The 19,345-nt window shown below is 45.0% G+C and overlaps 1 non-coding gene across 1 annotated transcript; it reads right to left on the reverse strand.

Annotated features, from left to right (window-relative positions):
* Window positions 1-4,996: 4,996 nt before the first annotated feature.
* LOC102271031 (uncharacterized) lies at window positions 4,997-6,526 on the reverse strand. The gene is made up of 3 exons (XR_011467544.1): window positions 6,449-6,526; window positions 5,620-5,761; window positions 4,997-5,324 (listed from the first exon to the last, which is right to left on the reverse strand). It is a non-coding gene; the product is annotated as an uncharacterized protein (transcript).
* Window positions 6,527-19,345: the final 12,819 nt, after the last annotated feature.

Consider the following 19,345-nt stretch of genomic DNA (forward strand, 5'->3'; position numbering starts at 1 on the left):
ACAAAATGTAACCTCTGATGTCTGTGTCTGGAGGCTGGGGAATGGTCCCCCAAGGACCTTAATTAGTTGAGCCTGGGTATCAAAAGCCAGCCTGGTGGGAGAGGGGACATGGGAAAGGGCTCACGGGTCACACTGTTTGGAACCTGAGGGATCTTAGGAGGTAGAGAAGGGTCTACTTGAGGGCACAGAGGCTGGCTTGGGGTGGGGGCGCAGTTTCTCAGACAAGGGTGGGGGCTGTGGCTGGGGAAGGAGGGAAGTTTTTTTAGGGGGGGTGGTGGATGGGTCCTGCAGTGAAAACTTTTCTGATCCTGGGGAAGAAGGAAGAAGGCTTCATGCCAGCCAGGAGCCTCCTGAGGCCTGGGGAGGAGGAGAGAAAGACAGAAATAGAAACGGAGCAGGAGGGAGGGGGATGGATCTGGGCAGACAGGGTGGGAGGCAGCAAGGACAGAGCACCAGAGAATCACAGGCCGGCATCACCCAGTGGCCCAGCTGCACTTGTCTGTCTCAGTCATCACGACTCCTGGGTACCGGGGGCTTCCCACACACCAGCCGTGGTGCTCACAAACCCTCCCTGAAGCATGAATAGAGTGTGCAGCTCAGCCCCTGGCACAGAGCACAAAATGGACTTACTCAGAGAGGAAGCGTGATCACATCTATACTCCAAAACAGATGTGTGCAGTGTGTGCACTCTCTTATTTATTTTAGACTAGGTGAGTTGATTTATTTAGAGGGAAACACACGCCACAGAGTGTGGGCCATCTCAGAAGGTGAGAGGCCTTTGCACCCCCTTTTCTAGACAAGGAAACAAGTTCAGACAGGTAAGCAGCTTGCCCAAGATGATGCAGTGTGTAAACGGCAGAGCCATGATTGGAGAATTTACTGCCTTCTTATCCTGCACACCTAACTGTCTGACTGTACTGTCTTTGCTCCACCTGATAAAGCTTTACTGAGCATGTGCTATGTGCCTGGCTCTGTGCAGGGGATACCGCAGTGAACAAAACAGATGAAACAAGAGACCCCTGCCCCATGCAGCTTATATTCTAGAGGCAGGAGACAGTAATCAAGTGAGTAAATTATGAGTGTCTGGTAGTGAATAAGTGTCACATGGAGAATGAAAACATTCTTATTTTGATGGGGGACTTCCCTGATGGACCAGTGGTTAAGACTTCCCCACTCCCAATGCAGGGGGCCAGGGTTTGATCCCTTGTCAAAGATATCAACCTGTAGGCTGCAGGTGCAGCAGAAAAATAAAAAAACCAGGGTGATGGGATGGAATGACTGAGAGGTTTATTTTATTATAGTTGCTTTACAATATTGTGTTAGTCTCTGCTGTTAGTCTCATTTCAAAGGGAATGAACTACAGGTACACATACATCCTCTTCCTCTTGGACCTCCCACCACCCCATCCCACCCATCTAGGTCACCACAGAGCACTAAGCTGAGCTCCCTGCACTATATGGCAAGAGCCCACTAGCTATCTCTTTTATACATGGTTGTGCTTATGTGTCAATCCCAGTCTCCCAATTCACCCTCCCCACAATCAAGCCCCCGTGTCCGCATGTCCATTCTTCACATCTGGGTGAGAGACTTACTTTAGACTGGAAGGTCAAGGAAGGTGATATGGGAGCTGAGAAAAATCCACTGTGGAAAGAGCCAGGGAAGAGCATTCCTGGCAAAGAGAATAGCATGTGCAAAGGCCCTGAGGCAGGAGTGTGCTTAGTGTGCTGGAGGCAGTGTGTCTGGACTGGAGTAAGGGGGAGAGTGAGAGGAGAGCAAGTGGAAGAGGCAAGCAGGGAGCAGCTTCTGCTGAGCCTTGTGGGCTGTGGTCAAGAATCAAGATTTTATTCTCAGCTGTGGGTTTCAGCTGGGGCAGTATTTGGCTTGACGTCTATGAAGAACTCAGCTTTGACTGAGGTGTGCCTGTCTTCACAGCAAAATTGGGAATTGCCACCTCAGAACTTGGCATGCACCCTTTGACATATTTGGGGTCCACATGGTCCCTAGGTCAGCCCTTTGAATGATAGCCCCCCACCTTCCTCTGTAATATCAGGCCTTTCATTTAACAGAGAAGTATTTATCAATGGCAGTGACACCCCCCCCCCCACCCCCCTGCCCAAACTAAGAGCTTTAAACCCAAGGAATAGGTACATTAGGTGAGACAGTGCATATCATTCAAGGGGAGTGTTGGAGCATCTCCTCTGTGCCTGGCCTTGTGCTGAACACTGAAGATCCAAAAGTGACCCAGGCAGCTCCAGTCCTTGCCCTCCTGAAGCTCAGACAGACAGATGGCAATAGGGCTGTGATGTGAGAAACATAGAGCCTATCAGAGCACAGAAGAGTTGCCTGACCCTGCCCAGAGGTTCAGGGAAGTGTATTAGCCAGAGTCTTGGCTACAAGTGAAAGGAAGTCAGCTTAACTTGATTAGGTGTAAAAAAAGTGTGCATTTGTTGGCTCGTAGAGCTAGGAGGGTGGAGAAAGCAATGGCACCCCACTCCAGTACTCTTGCCTGGAAAATCCCATAGATGGAGAAGCCTGGTAGGCTGCAGTCCATGGGGTCGCTAAGGGTCGGATACGACTGAGCGATTTCCCTTTCACTTTTCATGTTCATGCATTGGAGAAGGAAATGGCAACCCACTCCAGTGTTCTTGCCTGAAGAATCCCAGGGACGGGGGAGCCTGGTGGGCTGCCGTCTATGGGGTCGCACAGAATTGGACACGACTGAAGGGACTTAGCAGCAGCAGCAGCAGCAGCAGCAGAGCTAGGAAGAAGGCAATTAAGGGCAAAACTATAAGGAATTTGACCTTAGAGACTGGAACTGAGACTCAACTCCATCAGGACACTCTTCCCATTCATTTCTCTTCTCTACTTGTCTCAGCTCAGATGTGTCCCCTTCCACTGCATGTAGTGGGGAAAATGGCTATTTACAGACACAGACTCAATCCTTCTAGCACCATAGCCCAGAGGTAAAATGGCAGAATCTCCTCCAGTCCTAAATAAAAGTGAATCCCAGGGAAGGGCTGTGGTTGGTTTGACTAGGGTCACATGCCAACCTTGCATTGATTGGGCCATCCAAGGGAATGCAATTGGGAATGGAATTTGATTGGCCAGATCGCAGTCACATGTTCAGATGTGTGGGTCTGGGAAAAGAGGGGAGAGCTAAAAATATTAGGTTGAACCATATGAAACTGCCAGTCCTGTAGGTTAGAAATGGCAGAATACTGGCAATTTCATGGATTGAAACAAAATAGTCACCAGAAAAGTAGGATGGTGAAACTTGTTGGGTATATAAAAGCAATAGAAACCCCAGGGTACTACTCAGAAGAATTTTTGGAGGAGGAAGTGATATTATTGAGACATAGGGAATGAGTAGAAATTAGATGAAGACATAATGGTGATGGGAGAGTAGGGGGGACATGTCCCAAGCAGATGGAACAGCTTATGCAAAGGCTGTCATAAGGGAGTTACAAGTGGAGACTTGTCATTGTACTCTGGAGATGGAGTGCTGTGATTGGGCAAACCTGAGTCATGTGTCCAACCAATGAGGGAGTGAGGAAGGGGGCTCATGCCCCAAAGGAAAATTGAGAAGCTTTACCAGGAGACAGGGATTCTGGGCAGGCAAGACCAAAATATATCCAGTTCAAAAATTCTTTTTTAAGCCTTGGCATCTCCAAGCAGAGGTTTGCAATCTTATTTCAATTATACCACTCATGTCTGAACTCAGACTTGTCTTACATCATTCAAATTTTTATTGTCAAATAATAATTGGTCACTTTTTCTGGGTTTTGGCTGGGCATACAGAGATGGACTTTTGAGGATACATTAGGCTGCAAGAAACAAAACCTAATTAACATGACTCAAGACGTTTTCTTATCTCATGACCCATTTTCCTACTCCTTTGTTCCAACTTCCTTAGAAGAACAGTTTCACAATCTAGGCTTGCTGCCTTATGGTCACAAAATGGCCACCACAGCTTCAAGTCTTTCATCCTCATATGAATGAACTAAGCAGGAAGGAAAGGAACAAATGGAAGAAATTTCTTTCTGCTGGGGAAGAAAAAATCCTAAAATTAAAAAAATAACAGCAATAAATGCAGGTATGGGGCTTAACCTCTGCCAATTGTTTTCAATTATTTACATAAATTAGTTTATTTCATGGCCCTTCCACTGCAGAGGCAGGTGGTCCACACTGGACCTTCTCTGATTTCATAGTCCACAGGATCTGTGAGCATAATAAGATATTTGTTATTTCACTCTATTATGTTTAGGGTGTTTGTTATAACTTGGAGGATATTGTTTGTATGAAAGCTGGAGCCATGGCTGCCATTTTGAGATCATGAGGTAGCCAGAGTAAGAGTCGGTCAACAGAGATGGAAAGAATCTGGTTTCCCAGTGACATTATTAAGTGAATGAATGAATGAGTCCTAGAACTGCCCTGCCAACTCACTTTTTATTATGTGTGATAATACATTCATTTCTGTTCTACCCTTTTGAGTTGGGTTTCTGACACCTATTATAGGATAAAGAACCCTGATATAGATTTCTATTTGTCCTAGGTACACATGCAAAACAGAGATACACATTTCACACAGACAGGGAAAGACTTATAAACATGTGCACAAATACACATGCACTTACACACATGTGGGCATGAATACACTGTTATGCGTCTTCAGACTCCGGTTTGGGCAGATACTCGCTTGGACGCATATACACACAGTCACAGAAGGCAGGCACACACAAGTATATGCACCCTGTAATGAATTCTGCTTGCACCACACAGACATCCATACTCAGTCACACACCCACAGTAACACACACACACACACACACACTCAAGGATTCACTTATTGCAGAAGGCTCCAACTCCTTACAGTTTATTTCTGCAGCTCTATAAATAAGGGGTGAGGGACTTCCCTGGTGTTCTAGTGGCTAAGCCTCTGCACTCCCAATGCAGGGGGCCCAGGTTCGATCCCTGGTCAGGGAACTAGATCCCACATGCCACAACTAGGAGTTCAAATGCCATAACTGAGAGTGTGGATGCTATAACTAAAGGCCCTGCATGCTGCAGTGAAGATGGAAGATCCTATGTGCTGAAGCTAAGACCAGTGCAGCCAAATAAATACATATTTTTTAAAAAGGGGATGAGAAGAAATATCTTCAGGCAGGACTGGGGTTAATGCATAAAGAAGGTCTGGGGTCTCAGATGGGCTGAGAGTAGGTCCTGGTTCTCAGATGCACATGTCTCTTCTGGTGACACAATTCACATCCCAAGTGAGAAGGTGGAAGAGGTTGAATGGGGCAGGCCTTGAGGCTGTCTTGAGACTCCTGTGGGAGAGAGGAGAAGTTTCCCGCTGATGCCCAGTTTCCCATTACCCAGGCATAAGCCTCCACCTTACCCAGGGCCCACACATTCATCCTTTTCCAGGGTCACTCTTCTCTGGGGCCTCCTGGAGCTGTGGCAGCCAGTGCTGGAAGAGGCCCTGGGGCCTGCAGCCTGCTGTGGGCTGAGCCCAGACCCGAGCACAGAAAAGGGTGGTGTGTGAGACAGGACTTGGGACAGAGGATGAGGTCCCATCTTCCCAGAACCCACAGACCCAGCCCAGGTGCCCCGAGCACTCACACAGGCCTGGAGCTCGCAGTGGTTGGAGTGTCGTCAGAAGGGGCTGCCCCAGGGTGTGGTCCAGGGATGAGGTAATCACGGCCCCCAGGACCCTTCAGGGTCAGGACCAGCCTTGCCCCTAAGGTATGGGGCACTCCCACACCTGAGAGGTGAGAGAAAACAGCTGAGGTGGAATGGTGAGGAAGGGTAGGCAAGAACGCTCAGTGAAGTGGAGACAGGGAATCCAGGGGAGGAGGGCAGGTGATATGAGACACACGATGGGGACAGGTGATGGGACAGCTTACACGGGAGTGAGTAGAGGGGACACATGGAAGGAGACTGTTGAAGGGGATACAGGTGAGGCAGAACGACAGGGGAAGAGACAGGGGAAGAGACAGGTGAAAAACTGAAATAGGGACAAATGAAAAGTGACCCATGGGAGGGGTCACAGAGGTCTGAAGAGGCGGGGATGGAGAGGGACTGAGGTGGGAGTCAGTGGTGAGGGGAAGAGGGAGTCAGTGTTGAGAGTCGATGGTGATGGGGGTGCAGGGCAAGGGGCACAGGTTGGGCACAGAGCTGGGAGAGGAAAGGAGAAATGAGAAGGAAATAGGTAAGAGGGCAGGTGAGAGGGACAGGTGAGGGAGACAGGAAAGTGGACCCCTAGGAGGAACAGGGACAGGGTCAGGGGAGCATTTGAAGAGGGACAGGGGCGCAGGACAGATGAGGAAAGACCAGAGGAGGGGAGGAAGTACAGATGAGATAAAGGAGGTGAGAGGCCACCCGCAGAGCTAGAGCTAGAGGGTAAGGCGGGGCCAGGTGAGGGCAGGTGGGCCTGACTCTCCCAATTCACCTGGAGGTGCTTCAGATCCCGGGTCCTGGGGAACAGGTGGGAGATGCAGTCCCAGTCCTTCTGCAAGAGCGAGTCTTCCTACAGAGCAAGGACAAGGTCGGATCACAGCGGGAGGGTTGGAGGCTAACAGCAAGGATGAAGGTCTAGCAGGAGGGCTTGAGTTTAACCCATAGACGAGAGGAAAGGGGTTGTGCCGTGCCAAGTTGCTTCAGCCGTTTCCGACTCTCTGTGACCCCATGGACTGTAGCCCACCAGGCTTCTCTGTCCATGGGATTCTACAGGCAAGAATACTAGAGTGGGTTGCTATGCTCTTCTTCAGAGGATCTTCCTGACCCAGGGATCGAACCTGAGTCTCTTAAGTCTCCTGCACTGGCAGGTGGGTTCTTTACCACCAGGAAAGCCGGAGTCGAGAGATTCAATCAGTTTGGTTTAGTTGCTGTCGTGTCTGACTCTTTGCGACCCCATGGACTGCAGCATGCCAGGCTTCCCTGTCCATCACCAACTCCTGGAGCTTGCTCAAACTCATGACCATTGAGTTGGTGATGCCATCCAACCATCTCATCCTCTGTTATCCCCTTCTTCTCCCATCTTCCATCTTTCCCAGCATCAAGGTCTTTACCAGTGAGTCAGTTCTTCCCATCAGGTGGCCAAAGTATTGGACTTTCAGCTTCAGCATCAGTCCTTCCAATGAGTATTCAGGACTGATTTCCTTTAGTATGGACTGGTTGGTTCTCCTTCCAGTCCAAGGGACTCTCAAGAGTCTTCTCCAACACCACAGTTCAAAAGCATCAATTCTTCAGAGCTCAGCTTTCTTTATAGTCCAACTCTCACATCCATACATGACTACTGGAAAAACCATAGCTTTGACTAGATAGACCTTCGTTGGCAAAGTAATGTCTCTGCTTTTTAATATGCTGCCTAGGTTGCTCTTAGCTTTTCTTCCAAGGAGTAAGCATCTTTTAATTTCATGGCTGCAGTGATTTTGGAACCCCCAAAATAAAGTCTGTCACTGTTTCCACTGTTTCCCCATCTATTTGCCATGAAGTGATGGGACTGGATGCCATGATCTTAGTTTTCTGAATGTTGAGTTTTAAGCCAACTTTCTCACTCTCCTCTTTCACTTTCATCAAGAGGCTCTTTAGTTCTCTTCACTTTCTGCCATTAGGGTGGTGTCATCTGCATATCTAAGGTTATTGATATTTCTCCCAGAAATCTTGATTCCAGCTTGTGCTTCATCCAGTCCAGCATTTCACATGATGTACTCTGCATAGAAGTTAAATAAGCAGGGTGACAATATATCATATTGACTTATTCCTTTCCCAATTTGGAACCAGTCTGTTGTTCCATTTCTGGTTCTACCTGTTGCTTCTTGACCTACATACATATTTCTCAGGAGGCAGGTCAGGTGGTCTGGTATTCCCATCTCTTGAAGAATTTTCCACAGTTTGTTGTGATCTACACAGTCAAAGGCTTTGGTATAGTCAATAAAGCAGAAGTAGATGTTTTTCTGGAACTCTCTTGCTTTGTCAATGATCCAGTAGATGTTGGCAATTTGATTTCTGGTTCCTTTGCCTTTTCTAAATCCAGCTTGAACATCTGGAAGTTCATGGTTCACGTACTGTTGAAGCCTGGCACGCAGAATTTTGAGCATTATTTTGCTAGTGTGTGAGATGAGTGCAATTGTGTGGTAGTTTGAATATTCTTTGGCATTGCCTTTCTTTGGGATTGGAATGAAAACTGACCTTTTCCAGTCCTGTGGCCACTGCTGAGTTTTCCAAATTTGCTGGCATATTGAGTGCAGCACTTTCACAGCATCATCTTTTAGGATTTGGAACAGCTCACCTGGAATTCCATCACCTCCACTAGCTTTGTTCGTAGTGATGCTTCCTAAGGCCCACTTGACTTCACATTCCAGGATGTCTCGCTCTAGGTGAGTGATCACACTATCATGGTTATCTGGGTCATGAAGATCTTTTTTGTACAGTTTTCCTGTGTATTCTTGCCACCTCTTCTTAATATCTTCTGCTTCTGTTAAGTCCATACCATTTCTGTCCTTTATTGTGCCCATCTTTGCATGAAATGTTCCCTTGGTATCTCTAATTTTCTTGAAGAGATCTCTAGTCTTTCCTATTCTATTGTTTTCCTCTATTTCTTTGCATTGATCACTGAGGAAGGCTTCTTATCTCTCCTTGGTGTTCTTTGGAATAGCTAGAGACAGAGGATAGGATGGTTGGATGGCATCTCTGACTCAATGGACATGAGTTTGAGTAAACTCCAAGAGTTGGTGATGGACAGGGAGGCCTGGTGTGCTACAGTCCATGGGGTCACAAAGAGTTGGACATGACTGAGTGACTGAACTGAACTGAAGAGATTAGAGATTAGTTGTAGACAAAAAGCTAGACGCAGCCTGTAGCAGGAGGAGAGAGGTTAAGCCATCAGTAGCAGGGCAGCAGCTTGGCTATTGCAGAAAGGGTAGAGGTTAGCCCACGATAATAGGGACTTAATGGTTGTGTGTGTGTGTGTGTGTGTGTGTTTGCTTGTGCCACAATCTGTGTTGGGTTGTGCCACATGCCTTGTGGGATCTTAGCTCCCCAACCAAGGATCAAATCTGGGCCCTTAGTAGTAAGAACACAAAGTCCTAACCATTGGTTGTGTTGTGTTAGTTGCTCAGTCATGTCTGACTCTTTGCGACCCCATGGACTGTAGCCCACCAGGCTCCTTTGTACATGGGATTTCCCAGGCAAGAATACTGCAGTGGGTTGCTATTCCCTTTTCCAGGTGATCTTCCTGACCCAGGGATCGAAACTGCGTCTCAAGTCTCCACTAGCATCACCTGGGAAGCCACTGGATCACTAAGGAATTCCGATCCTTTTCTTTCTTGAAGGCCACCAGCTCACCTGGCAGCAGAGATTTGAACATGCCAGTGTTACAGCCTTTTCTGGTTGTGGTGGGGACAGCACGTGCTCTGGCCAAGCCCAGCCCCATGACCACCAGAACCAGCGTCCATGTTGCAGCCATGGCCAAATTTCCACTGCTTCCCCAGCTGCATAGCTCAGCTTTTTAGCCAAGCTAAATGAGCCATCCTGGCTGAGGTTTGTGAAGCGAAAAGGCAAATGGCTTTGACTTGAAAGGCATGAGTGGGTAGGGCCAGCTGGCTGAACCAGGTGAGTTGATGGGTGTCGGTGGGGCAAGGTGAGCTCAGTCCTATGCCCAGAAGGAAAGAGAATCTGAAATCCCAGGAGAGCTCCGGAGATGTTCCTATGAATCCCTGGGATGTTGGGGAGCCCCTGACGGAGGCTGAGGCAGGATAAGTGGGAAGATGTCACAACAGGGCAGGGGCTGGGGTGGGGTGCATGTGGGTGAGGCTGCTGGAGTGGCAGAGAGGAAGCTTCCTCCATTGGTTTAAGTGTTTTCCACAAACCCATTCATTTTATGCTCTGAACATTCCCATGGGTAGTTATTTGTATGATCACTCCCATTTTACCAGTGAGGAAACGAGGGCACAGGAGGGTAAGATGATTTAACCTTAGGTTCCACAGGTGTTTAACGGCAGAGGGGTTTGAATGGAGTTCCATGCACTTACTCCCTACTCTGTGTACAGCCAAAGTATAAGATGGAAACCTCTGGGGCTCAATATACCTAACTTTCCTTTCTCTCCCTCTGGGTAGCATGAAAGGGTAGGGGGCTCCTTGTTTGTGGGGTAAGAGCACTTGCTGGGGCTACCTGGAAAGCAGGCAGTAAGGAGGGCTTTCAGGACACAGGCAGAGTCTGGTTGCTCTGCTGTCATCATCCCCTGCGGTAATAAACATTGTGCAGCGAGGAGGGAATTGCTCTGATGTACAGGAACTTCATATTTTTCATTCCCTTATTTTTTTTTCTTGGCCTTTAGGTGCAGAAAGATATTAACCATACTCTTCAGATCCTAATATAGAATTGCCATTGGTCCATGAAAGACCCTCTTAGGTTTTACCCCTGGCCTCATGCCCAATCCCTACCCTCCCCCCTCTTCACAGACACCCATTTTAATGCCCTTGATATATAGCTGCAAGGATGTAGCTTTATACTTTGTGATTTTGTGTGTGTATATGTTTCCAATTTACATAAATGGGATTGGGCTATAAATCTTCTGTTTCTTCCCTCTCTTTTATTTTTTATGTTTATTAGCTTAACAGTATGTTTCTGAGATCTCTCCGTATAGGGGTGTACTTCAAGCTCTCTGCTTCTAACTGCTGCATTGTGTTCCATGGTGTGCCCGAAGCAGTCTGTCGCTTATTTATCCCCCCAGTGATGGACGCTTAGGTTGCCTTCAGCTATCCATCACCATGAGGCTCACACACATCCTCTCTATTGGAGATTTTCTAGGATGTACTGAGTACATGCTTGGCTGGATGAATCACAAACTGGAATCAAGATTGCCAGAAGAAATATCAACAACCTCAAATATGTAGATGATGTTATTCTAATGGCAGAAAGTGAAAAGGAACTAAAGAGCCTCTTGATGAGGGGGAAAGAAGAGAGTGAAAAAGCTGGCTTAAAACTCAACATTCAAAAAACTAAGATCATGGCATCCAGTCCCATCACTTCATGGCAAATAGATGGGGAAACAATGGAAACAGTGGTAGATTTTATTTTCTTGGGCTCCAAAATCACTGCGGATGGTGACTGCAGCCATGAAATGAAAAGATGCTTGCTCCTTGGAAGGAAAGCTATGACAAATCTAGACAGCATATTAAAAGCAGAGACATCACTTTGCTGAGAAAGGACAGTCTAGTCAAAGCTATGGTTTTTCCGGTAGTCATGTATGGATGTGAGAGTTGGACTATAAAGAAAGCTGAGTGCTGAAGAATTGATGCTTCTGAACTGTGGTGTTGGAGAAGACTCCTGAGAGTCCCTTGGACTGAAAGGAGATCCAATCAGTCAATCCTAAAGGAAATCAACCCTGAATATTCATTGGAAGGGCTGATGCTGAAGCTCCAATACTTTGGCCACCCGATGCAAAGAGCTGACTCATTGGAAAAGACCCTGATGCTGGGAAAGATTGAGGGCAGGAGGAGAAGGGGATGACAGAGGATGAGATGGTTGGATGGCATCACTGACTCAACAGACATGAGTTTGCACAAGCTCCAGGAGATGGTAAAGGACAGGGAATCCTGATGTGCTGCAGTCCATGGGGTTGCAAAGAGTCGGACATGACTTAGAGAATGAATAGGAACAACGGTAGCCCTGACCTGGTGTCCCCACTGTATCCCTTCAGCTCATTTTCTCCCTCACTTGTACATCCAGTGGGTTGCCACACACATTGACAATCTCCCACTTCATGTGCCCCGTATCTTTCTGCTTCTCCATCTGAGGTCTTTCTCCTGTCTGCATGCAGGACAGGAAGTGCTAAGATTAATTCCCCAGGGTCAGTCTTCAACCAATGAGGATCAGGAGCCTCGGATGAAGTATTTCTGTTTCCTTTTCTTTGGTGAGTCAGTTCTGAGGTGTGCTCTACATGATTCCTAAGCTCCTTAGAGGGTCCCTGGTAGGAATGACCTCTAGGTGTTCATGGTGGTCACCCTTTGGGGTTGGGACTAGTGTGAGGAAGCAAGATAGCCAGGATGCAAAATTTAAGGGGTCACCCAAAGTGCCTCACTCTGTACCATTTATTGCCTTTTTTTCTTCTTTCTTTTCTTAAAAATTAAAAAAATATTTTCGCTGCACCACACAGCTTGTGGGACCTTCACCCCTTGACCATGGATTGAACCCAGCAGTAATAGCAAATATCAACTACTAGGCCACTAGGGAACTCATAGCTTTTTCCTCTTGAATCCCAATTTTCCCACTCCCTTGAATTTCCTGGGGATACCTCCCAGATAGATTACCTGTACCCTTGGTTCAGGGCATGCCCTTGGGAGACCCCAAACTAAATCCCGATCCCTATTCAGGAGCAGAATTTCTGAGTCACTACAGGGCACATCTGTGCTTATATTGTCTATTTAGCACCATTCAATAGAGTTTTTTGCAATGATGGAAGTGTCCTGTATTTGCATTGTCCAATATGGTAGTTACTGGCCACATGTGGCTGTTGAGTGCTTACAATTTGGCTAGTGCAACAGAGGAACTGAAATTTCAGTTTCTTTCATTTTTCTTTAATTTAAATCTAATTCCTACACGTGCCTGGTGGCTACCATAATGGGCAGTGCAGTTCTAAATACTCATCTTGTTCTCCCAAACAGTTGCACCTGCTTCATTCTCTTCAGAGATGCTTGAGAGACCCTGTATCCCTGTAAGAGGGTGGACTCCAGCACCTGGCTCTGACTTAGATGATGAGGTCCTAGTCTTTGACTATGAGCTTGATGCAAAATAGATGAGACTTTTGAGGTTGAGGAAAGAGATGAGTGAATTTTGCATGTGGAAGGGATGTAAATATTTGATGGCCAGAAAGCAGATTGTAGTAGTTTTGAAACATGTCTTCAAGATTTTTGACCCTTTACCCACCGGGAAGTGGGTCTGTCTTTCTTCCTTCAATCTGAGTTGACCTTTGTTGGGTTGTACCTTGCAGACATGCAAGCCCTATACTTGGCTTCCCTGGTCTCAGTGGTAAAGAGCCTGCCTGACAATGCAGGAGACACAGGTTTGATCCCTGGGCCAGGAAGATCCCCTGGAAAAGGAAATGGCAACCCGCTCTAGTATTCTTGCCTGGAAAATTCCATGGACAGAGGATCCTGGTGGGCTACAGTCCATGGGATCGCAGAGAGTTGGACATGACTTAGCAACTAAACAACAACAACAACAACAAAAGGACAAATATTGTGTGGTTCTCCTTATAGAAAATATCTAGGATAGGCAGTTTATAGAAACAGAAAATAGTTTAGCAGATACCCAGGACTGGGAGCATGGGAAAAGGGGTTATTGCTTAATATGTAGAGAGTTTCTGTTTGTATGTTGAAAAAGCTTTGGAAACAGTGGTGATGATTTACAATACAGTGAATTTACTTAATGCCACTGAATTATACAGTTAAAAATGGTTTATATGTTAGGAATTCCATGGCAGTCCCGTGGTTAGGACCTCACATGTCCACTGCAGTGGGCTTAGGCTTGATCTCTGGTCAGGGAACTAAGATCTACAGGCCACAAGGTACGGACAAAAAAAGGTTTAAACTGGAAAATTTTACTATGTGTATATATATTACCACAATTAATGAGGTTTAAAAAGGTAACCTTACTGGAAGAATGGAATTCCAATGTTCTATATTTTTTTTTTAAAAACATATACAATGACCAAGTGGAGATTTATTCCATGAATGCAAGTTCAGTTCAGTTCAGTTCAGTTCAGTCATTCAGTCATGTCCGACTCTTTGGGACCCCATGGACTGCAGCATGCCAGGCTTCCCTGTCCATCACCAACTCCCAGAGCTTACTCAAACTCATGTCCATCGAGTTAGTGATGCCATCCAACCATCTCATCCTCTGTAGTCCCCTTCTCCTCCTGCCTTTAATCTTTCCCAGCATCAGGATCTTTTCCAATGAGTCAGTTTCCTGAAGAACTGAATGCAGATTCAATATTTGAAAATCTATCAATGGAATACACCATTTTAACAGACTAAAGAAAAAAAAATTATGTGGTCATAAAAGCTTTTGCACAGCAAAGGAAAGCACTGACAAACCAAAAGATGACCTACTGAATGGGAAAAAAATATTTGCAAATGATGTGACCTATGAGGGATTAATACCCAACATATATAAATAGCTCATAACTCAACATCACAGAAAACAAACAATCCAGTTTTAAAATGGGCAGGAGAACTGAATGGACACTGTCCAAAGAGGAACTGCAGATGACCAACAGGCACATGATAAGATACACAACATTGCTAACCATTTGAGAAATGCAAATCAAAATCATAATAAGATATGGCCTCAAACCTGTCAGAATGACTATCATCAAAAAGACACAAATAAATGCTGGAGAGGATGTAGAGAAAAGGGACTTCTACACTGTTGGTGGAAGTATAAATTGGTGCAGCCACTGTGTAAAACAGTAAAGAGATTTCTCAAAAAATTAAAAATAAAATTATCATTCATATAACCTGGCAATTCCATTCCTGGGTATATATTCAAAAAAAGCCCAAAACACTAATTCAAAACGATCAGTCAGTTCAGTCACTCAGTCATGTCTGACTCTGTGACCCCATGGACTGCAGCACAGCAGGCTTCCCTGTCCATCACCAACTCCTGGAGCTTACTCAAATTCATGTCCATCAAGTCGGTGATGCCATCCAACCATCTCATCCTGTCATCCCCTTCTCCTCCTGCCTTCAATCTTTCCCAGCATCAGGGTCTTTTCCAATGAGTCAGTTCTTCCCATCAGGAGGCCAAAGTATTGGAGTTTCAGCTTCAACATCAGTCCTTCCAATGAATATTCAGGACCGATTTCCTTTAAGATTGACTGGTTGGATCTCCTTGCAGTCCAAGGGACTCTCAAGAGTCTTCTCCAACACCACAGTTCAGAAGCATCAATTCTTGGGTGCCCAGCTTTCTTTATAGTCCAACTCTCACATCCATACATGACTACTGGAAAAACCATAGCTTTGACTAGATAGACCTTTGTTGGCAAAGTAATATCTCTGCTTTTTAATATGCTGTGAGAAGGCAATGGCACCCTACTCCAGTACTCTTGCCTGGAAAATCCCATGGGTGGAGGAGCCTGGTAGGCTGCAGTCCATGGGGTCGCTAAGAGTCGGACATGACTGAGCGACTTCACTTTCACTTTTCACTTTCATGCATTGGAGAAGGAGATGGCAACCCACTGCAGTGTTCTTGCCTTGAGAATCCCAGGGGCAGGGGAGTCTGGTGGGCTGCCATCTATGGGGTTGCACAGAGTCAGACATGACTGAAGCGACTTCGCAGCAGCAGCAGCAGCAGCAGCTAGGTTAGTCATAGCCTTTCTTCCAAGGAGCAAGTGTCTTTTAATTTCATGGCTGTATGAAACAGTTGAAAACATTTGAAACCCCACTTGCAACCCATCTAAGGGTTGGAATCTGTGATATCTGCTCCTGTTTACTGATCCTGGACTTCATTACTGACTCCCTCAGCTTTATCTTAAGTTGGAGATTCTGTCAGCAACCAAGGACTTCTGTTTAGTCAATGGTGGGTTTTACTTCCAATTCCAGGGTTTTGTCTATGTAATCTGCCATGTTCCATATGTTGCTCCATTAAAAGTTCTGCCTATTTTATTTCAGTGATCATAACATTGGTTTAAATGTTAATAGAACAGTATGCCTAAAAAAAAAAATTGAAAACCAAAATTAAAAATACAACACCCCTTATAATTGCTTAAAAAACTCCACTTAGCTATAAATCAATAAAATATGAATAGAATCTGTATGTTAAAAGTTACAAAATTCTCATGAATTTGACGATGTGCATGATGCTTGCTGCACCATAGGCAGACAGATTGAGAAATGAGTTGTTGGGTCAAGGAATAGTGACTTTAATCGGAAAGCCAGCAGACCATAAAGATGGTGGAGTACTGTCCCAAACCTGAGTTAGAATTCAAGCTCCTTTTATACTAAAAAGAGGAGCTGAGTACGGTTGGTTGTTATAAACTTCTTGGTATGGCAATCCTTTGTTCTTGCAGTTGTTAACTGTAGGTTTAATTACAACAATCCTGTAAATCTCCAACAAGACAAATGTTTTTCTGTTTTTGCAACGTTTAATCTCTATATGAAAGGGAAAGGATTATATCTTTAATGGTCAGAGGCTTGAGAATGGCCTGTCATCTCCATTTCAGGCTAGAGGCAACATTCTTTTACAAAGGTGCGGATCCAGAATCAGGAAGCGGTGGCAACATAATACAAAGGGTTAGCATTAAAGGAATAAATCCAATTGGAATCAAGCTTGTTCTCTTTTTTACAGACAGATATCAAAGGAGAAATAAATAAAGGTAGAGACATATGGTGTTAATGAACTGGAATACTCAATGTAGTAGAGATGTCAGTTCTCCCCAGAGTGATCTATAATTCAATGTAACTCCTCTCAAAATGCCAACAAGATTTTTTTTTTGGTATATACACACATACTTATCTTAAAATTTATATGGATTATTATGTTTAAATTTACATGGAAAAGAAAAAGAACTAGAACAACTAAAACAGTATTAAAAAAGAAAAAGTATTAGAGACTTCACCCTACCTAATCTCAAGACTTATTAGACAGTGACAGTAATCAAGACAGCGTGGTCCTGGGGGAAGCACAGACACATTAATCAATGCAACAGAATAGAGAACCCAAAAATGGGGCCACATAAGTATGCCCAAATGAAATTTTGACAAAAACTGAAAAACAATCCAATAAAGGAAGGATAGTCTTTTTAACAAATGGTGCTGGAACAACTGGACATTAGTAGGCAAATACATGAACCTGGACCTAAACTTCATACCCCATACAAAGGTTAACTCAAAACAGGTCATACTGCAAAGCAGAAATAGAGACAAATCATAGAGAATGGGTGTGTGGACACCAAGGAGGGGAAGCAGGGTGGAATGCAATGAAAGAATGGGATTGACACATATGCATGACTATGTATAAAATAGATAACTAATGAGAACCTGCTGTATAGCACCGGGAACTCTGTTCAATGTTAGCACCACCTGGGAAGCCCCATTTAATGCTCTGTGACCTAAATGGGAAGATAATCCAAAAATGAGGGTATATATATATATATGTACGTATGTATGTATGTATGCTGCTGCTGCTGCTAAGTCGCTTCAGTCGTGTCCGACTCTGTGCAACCCCATAGATGGCAGCCCACCAGGCTCCCCCGTCCCTGGGATTCTCCAGGCAAGAACACTGGAGTGGGTTGCCATTTCCTTCTCCAGTATGTATGTATACATATATCTATATACACATATGGCTGTATACACATATACACATATACATATATACAGGGCTGCCCTGGTGTCTCAGCGGTAAAGAATCCGCTTGCCAAGGCAGGAAATGAGGATTTGATCCCTGCATTGGGAAGATGTCCTGGAGGAGGAAATGGCAACCCAGTATAGTATTCTTGCCTGGAGAATCCCATGGACAGAGGAGCCTGGCAGGCTATGGTCCATAGGGTCACACAGAGTCAGACACAGCCGAGCACAGCACATATATATATTTATAGCTGATCCACTTTGCTGTACAGCAGAACTGACATACCATTGTAAAGCAACCATACTCCAATAAAAATTAATTTTAAAAAATAGGTCAGGCCTTCCCAGGTGGCTCAGTGGTAAAGAATTTGCCTGCCAGTGCAGGAGGTGTTCAATCCCTGATCAGGGAAGATCCCGCATGCCATGAAGCAACTAAGCCCAAACATCACAGCTATTGAGCCCGTGCTCTAGAGCCTCGAGCTGCAACTACCGAGCCCACGTGCCACAACTACTGGAGCCCGTGTGCCCTAGAGCCTGTGCTCGGGAAACAGAGAAACCACTGCAGTGAGAAGCCTGTGCACCACAACTAGAGAGAAACCTGTGCCGCAGCGAAGACTGAGCACAGCCAAAAATAAATAAATAAAATTTAAAAATCAAAAGGCATCTCATTAAAAAACAAGCACAGGTCATAGATCTTCATGTAAAATGTAAAACTGTAAACTTAGAAGAGAACACAGAAGACCATCTTCATGATCTGGGGTTAGACTGAACACCAAAAGCACAATCCTTGAAAAACTAAAAAGGATCAAAATTAAAAACTTTTACTCTGAGAAAGGCTCTGTTAAAATGATGAGAAAATAAGCGACTGAAAGAAAATATTTGCAAACCACATATCTGACAAGGACTAGGGTCTAGAATACATTGTAGAACCCTTAAAACTTATCAATTAGACAAAAATCCAATTAGAAAATGGGCAGAAAACATTGACATTTCACTGAATGGTGTATTCAGTTGACAAACGAACATAGAAAAGATGTCAGCATCACTTGCTGTTGTGCATGCTCAGTCCCTTCAGTTGTGTCTGACTCTTTGCAACCCTAGGGACTGTAGCTCACCAGGCTCCTCTGTCCATGGGATTCCCCAGGCAAGAATACTGGAGTGGGTTGCCATGCCCTCCTCCAGGAGATCTTCCGACATAGGGATCAAATCCTCATCTCCTGCATTGCAAGCAGATTTTTTACCCACTGAGCCACCTGGGAAGCTCTGTCATTAGGAAGATGCAAATTAAAATTGTACAAATTAAAGTCATGATAAAGTGATGATCCATCATGCAGTACACACCTAACTAGCCTGGCTAATCATAATAATAACAATAAGAGAACCAAATGCTGGTGAGAATTAGAAGAAACTATAACTCATATATTGCTGATGGGAATGTAAAATGGTACGGCCACTCTCGAAAACAGTTGGAGATTTCTTAAAAAGTAAGCATACACTTACATTGCATTACTCAGCAGTCACGATCCTGGGCATTTATCCTAGAGAAATGAAAGTGCATGTTCACATAAAAATCTGATATGAATGTTCATGGCAGCTTCAATAGCTCATTAAACAGTTGTTGTTTAGTTGCTAAGTCGTGTCTGACTCTTTTGTAACCCCATGGACTGTAGTCCACCAGGATACTCTGTCCATGGGATTTTCCTGGCAAGAATACTGGAGAAAGTTCCCATTTCCTTCTCCAAGGGATCTTTTCAAATCCTCCTCTCTTGCATTGGCAAGAAGGTTCTTTACCATTTAGCCACCAGGGAAGCTCATTATGCTCTTTTAATATTCGCTAAACTAGTTAATAGTATTAGTTTGTAGTAGCCCCAAACTAGAAACAATCCCTATGTCCTTCAACTGGTGAATGGTTAAGAGTCCGTTGTCAGCACATCCGTTCAATGGAACAGTACTCAGCAATAAAAAGAAAAGAACTAGTGATACACAAATTGAATGGATT

The sequence above is a fragment of the Bos mutus genome, chromosome 18 (genome assembly GCF_027580195.1).
Source record: "Bos mutus isolate GX-2022 chromosome 18, NWIPB_WYAK_1.1, whole genome shotgun sequence".
Classification (NCBI taxonomy): Eukaryota; Metazoa; Chordata; class Mammalia; order Artiodactyla; family Bovidae; genus Bos; species Bos mutus.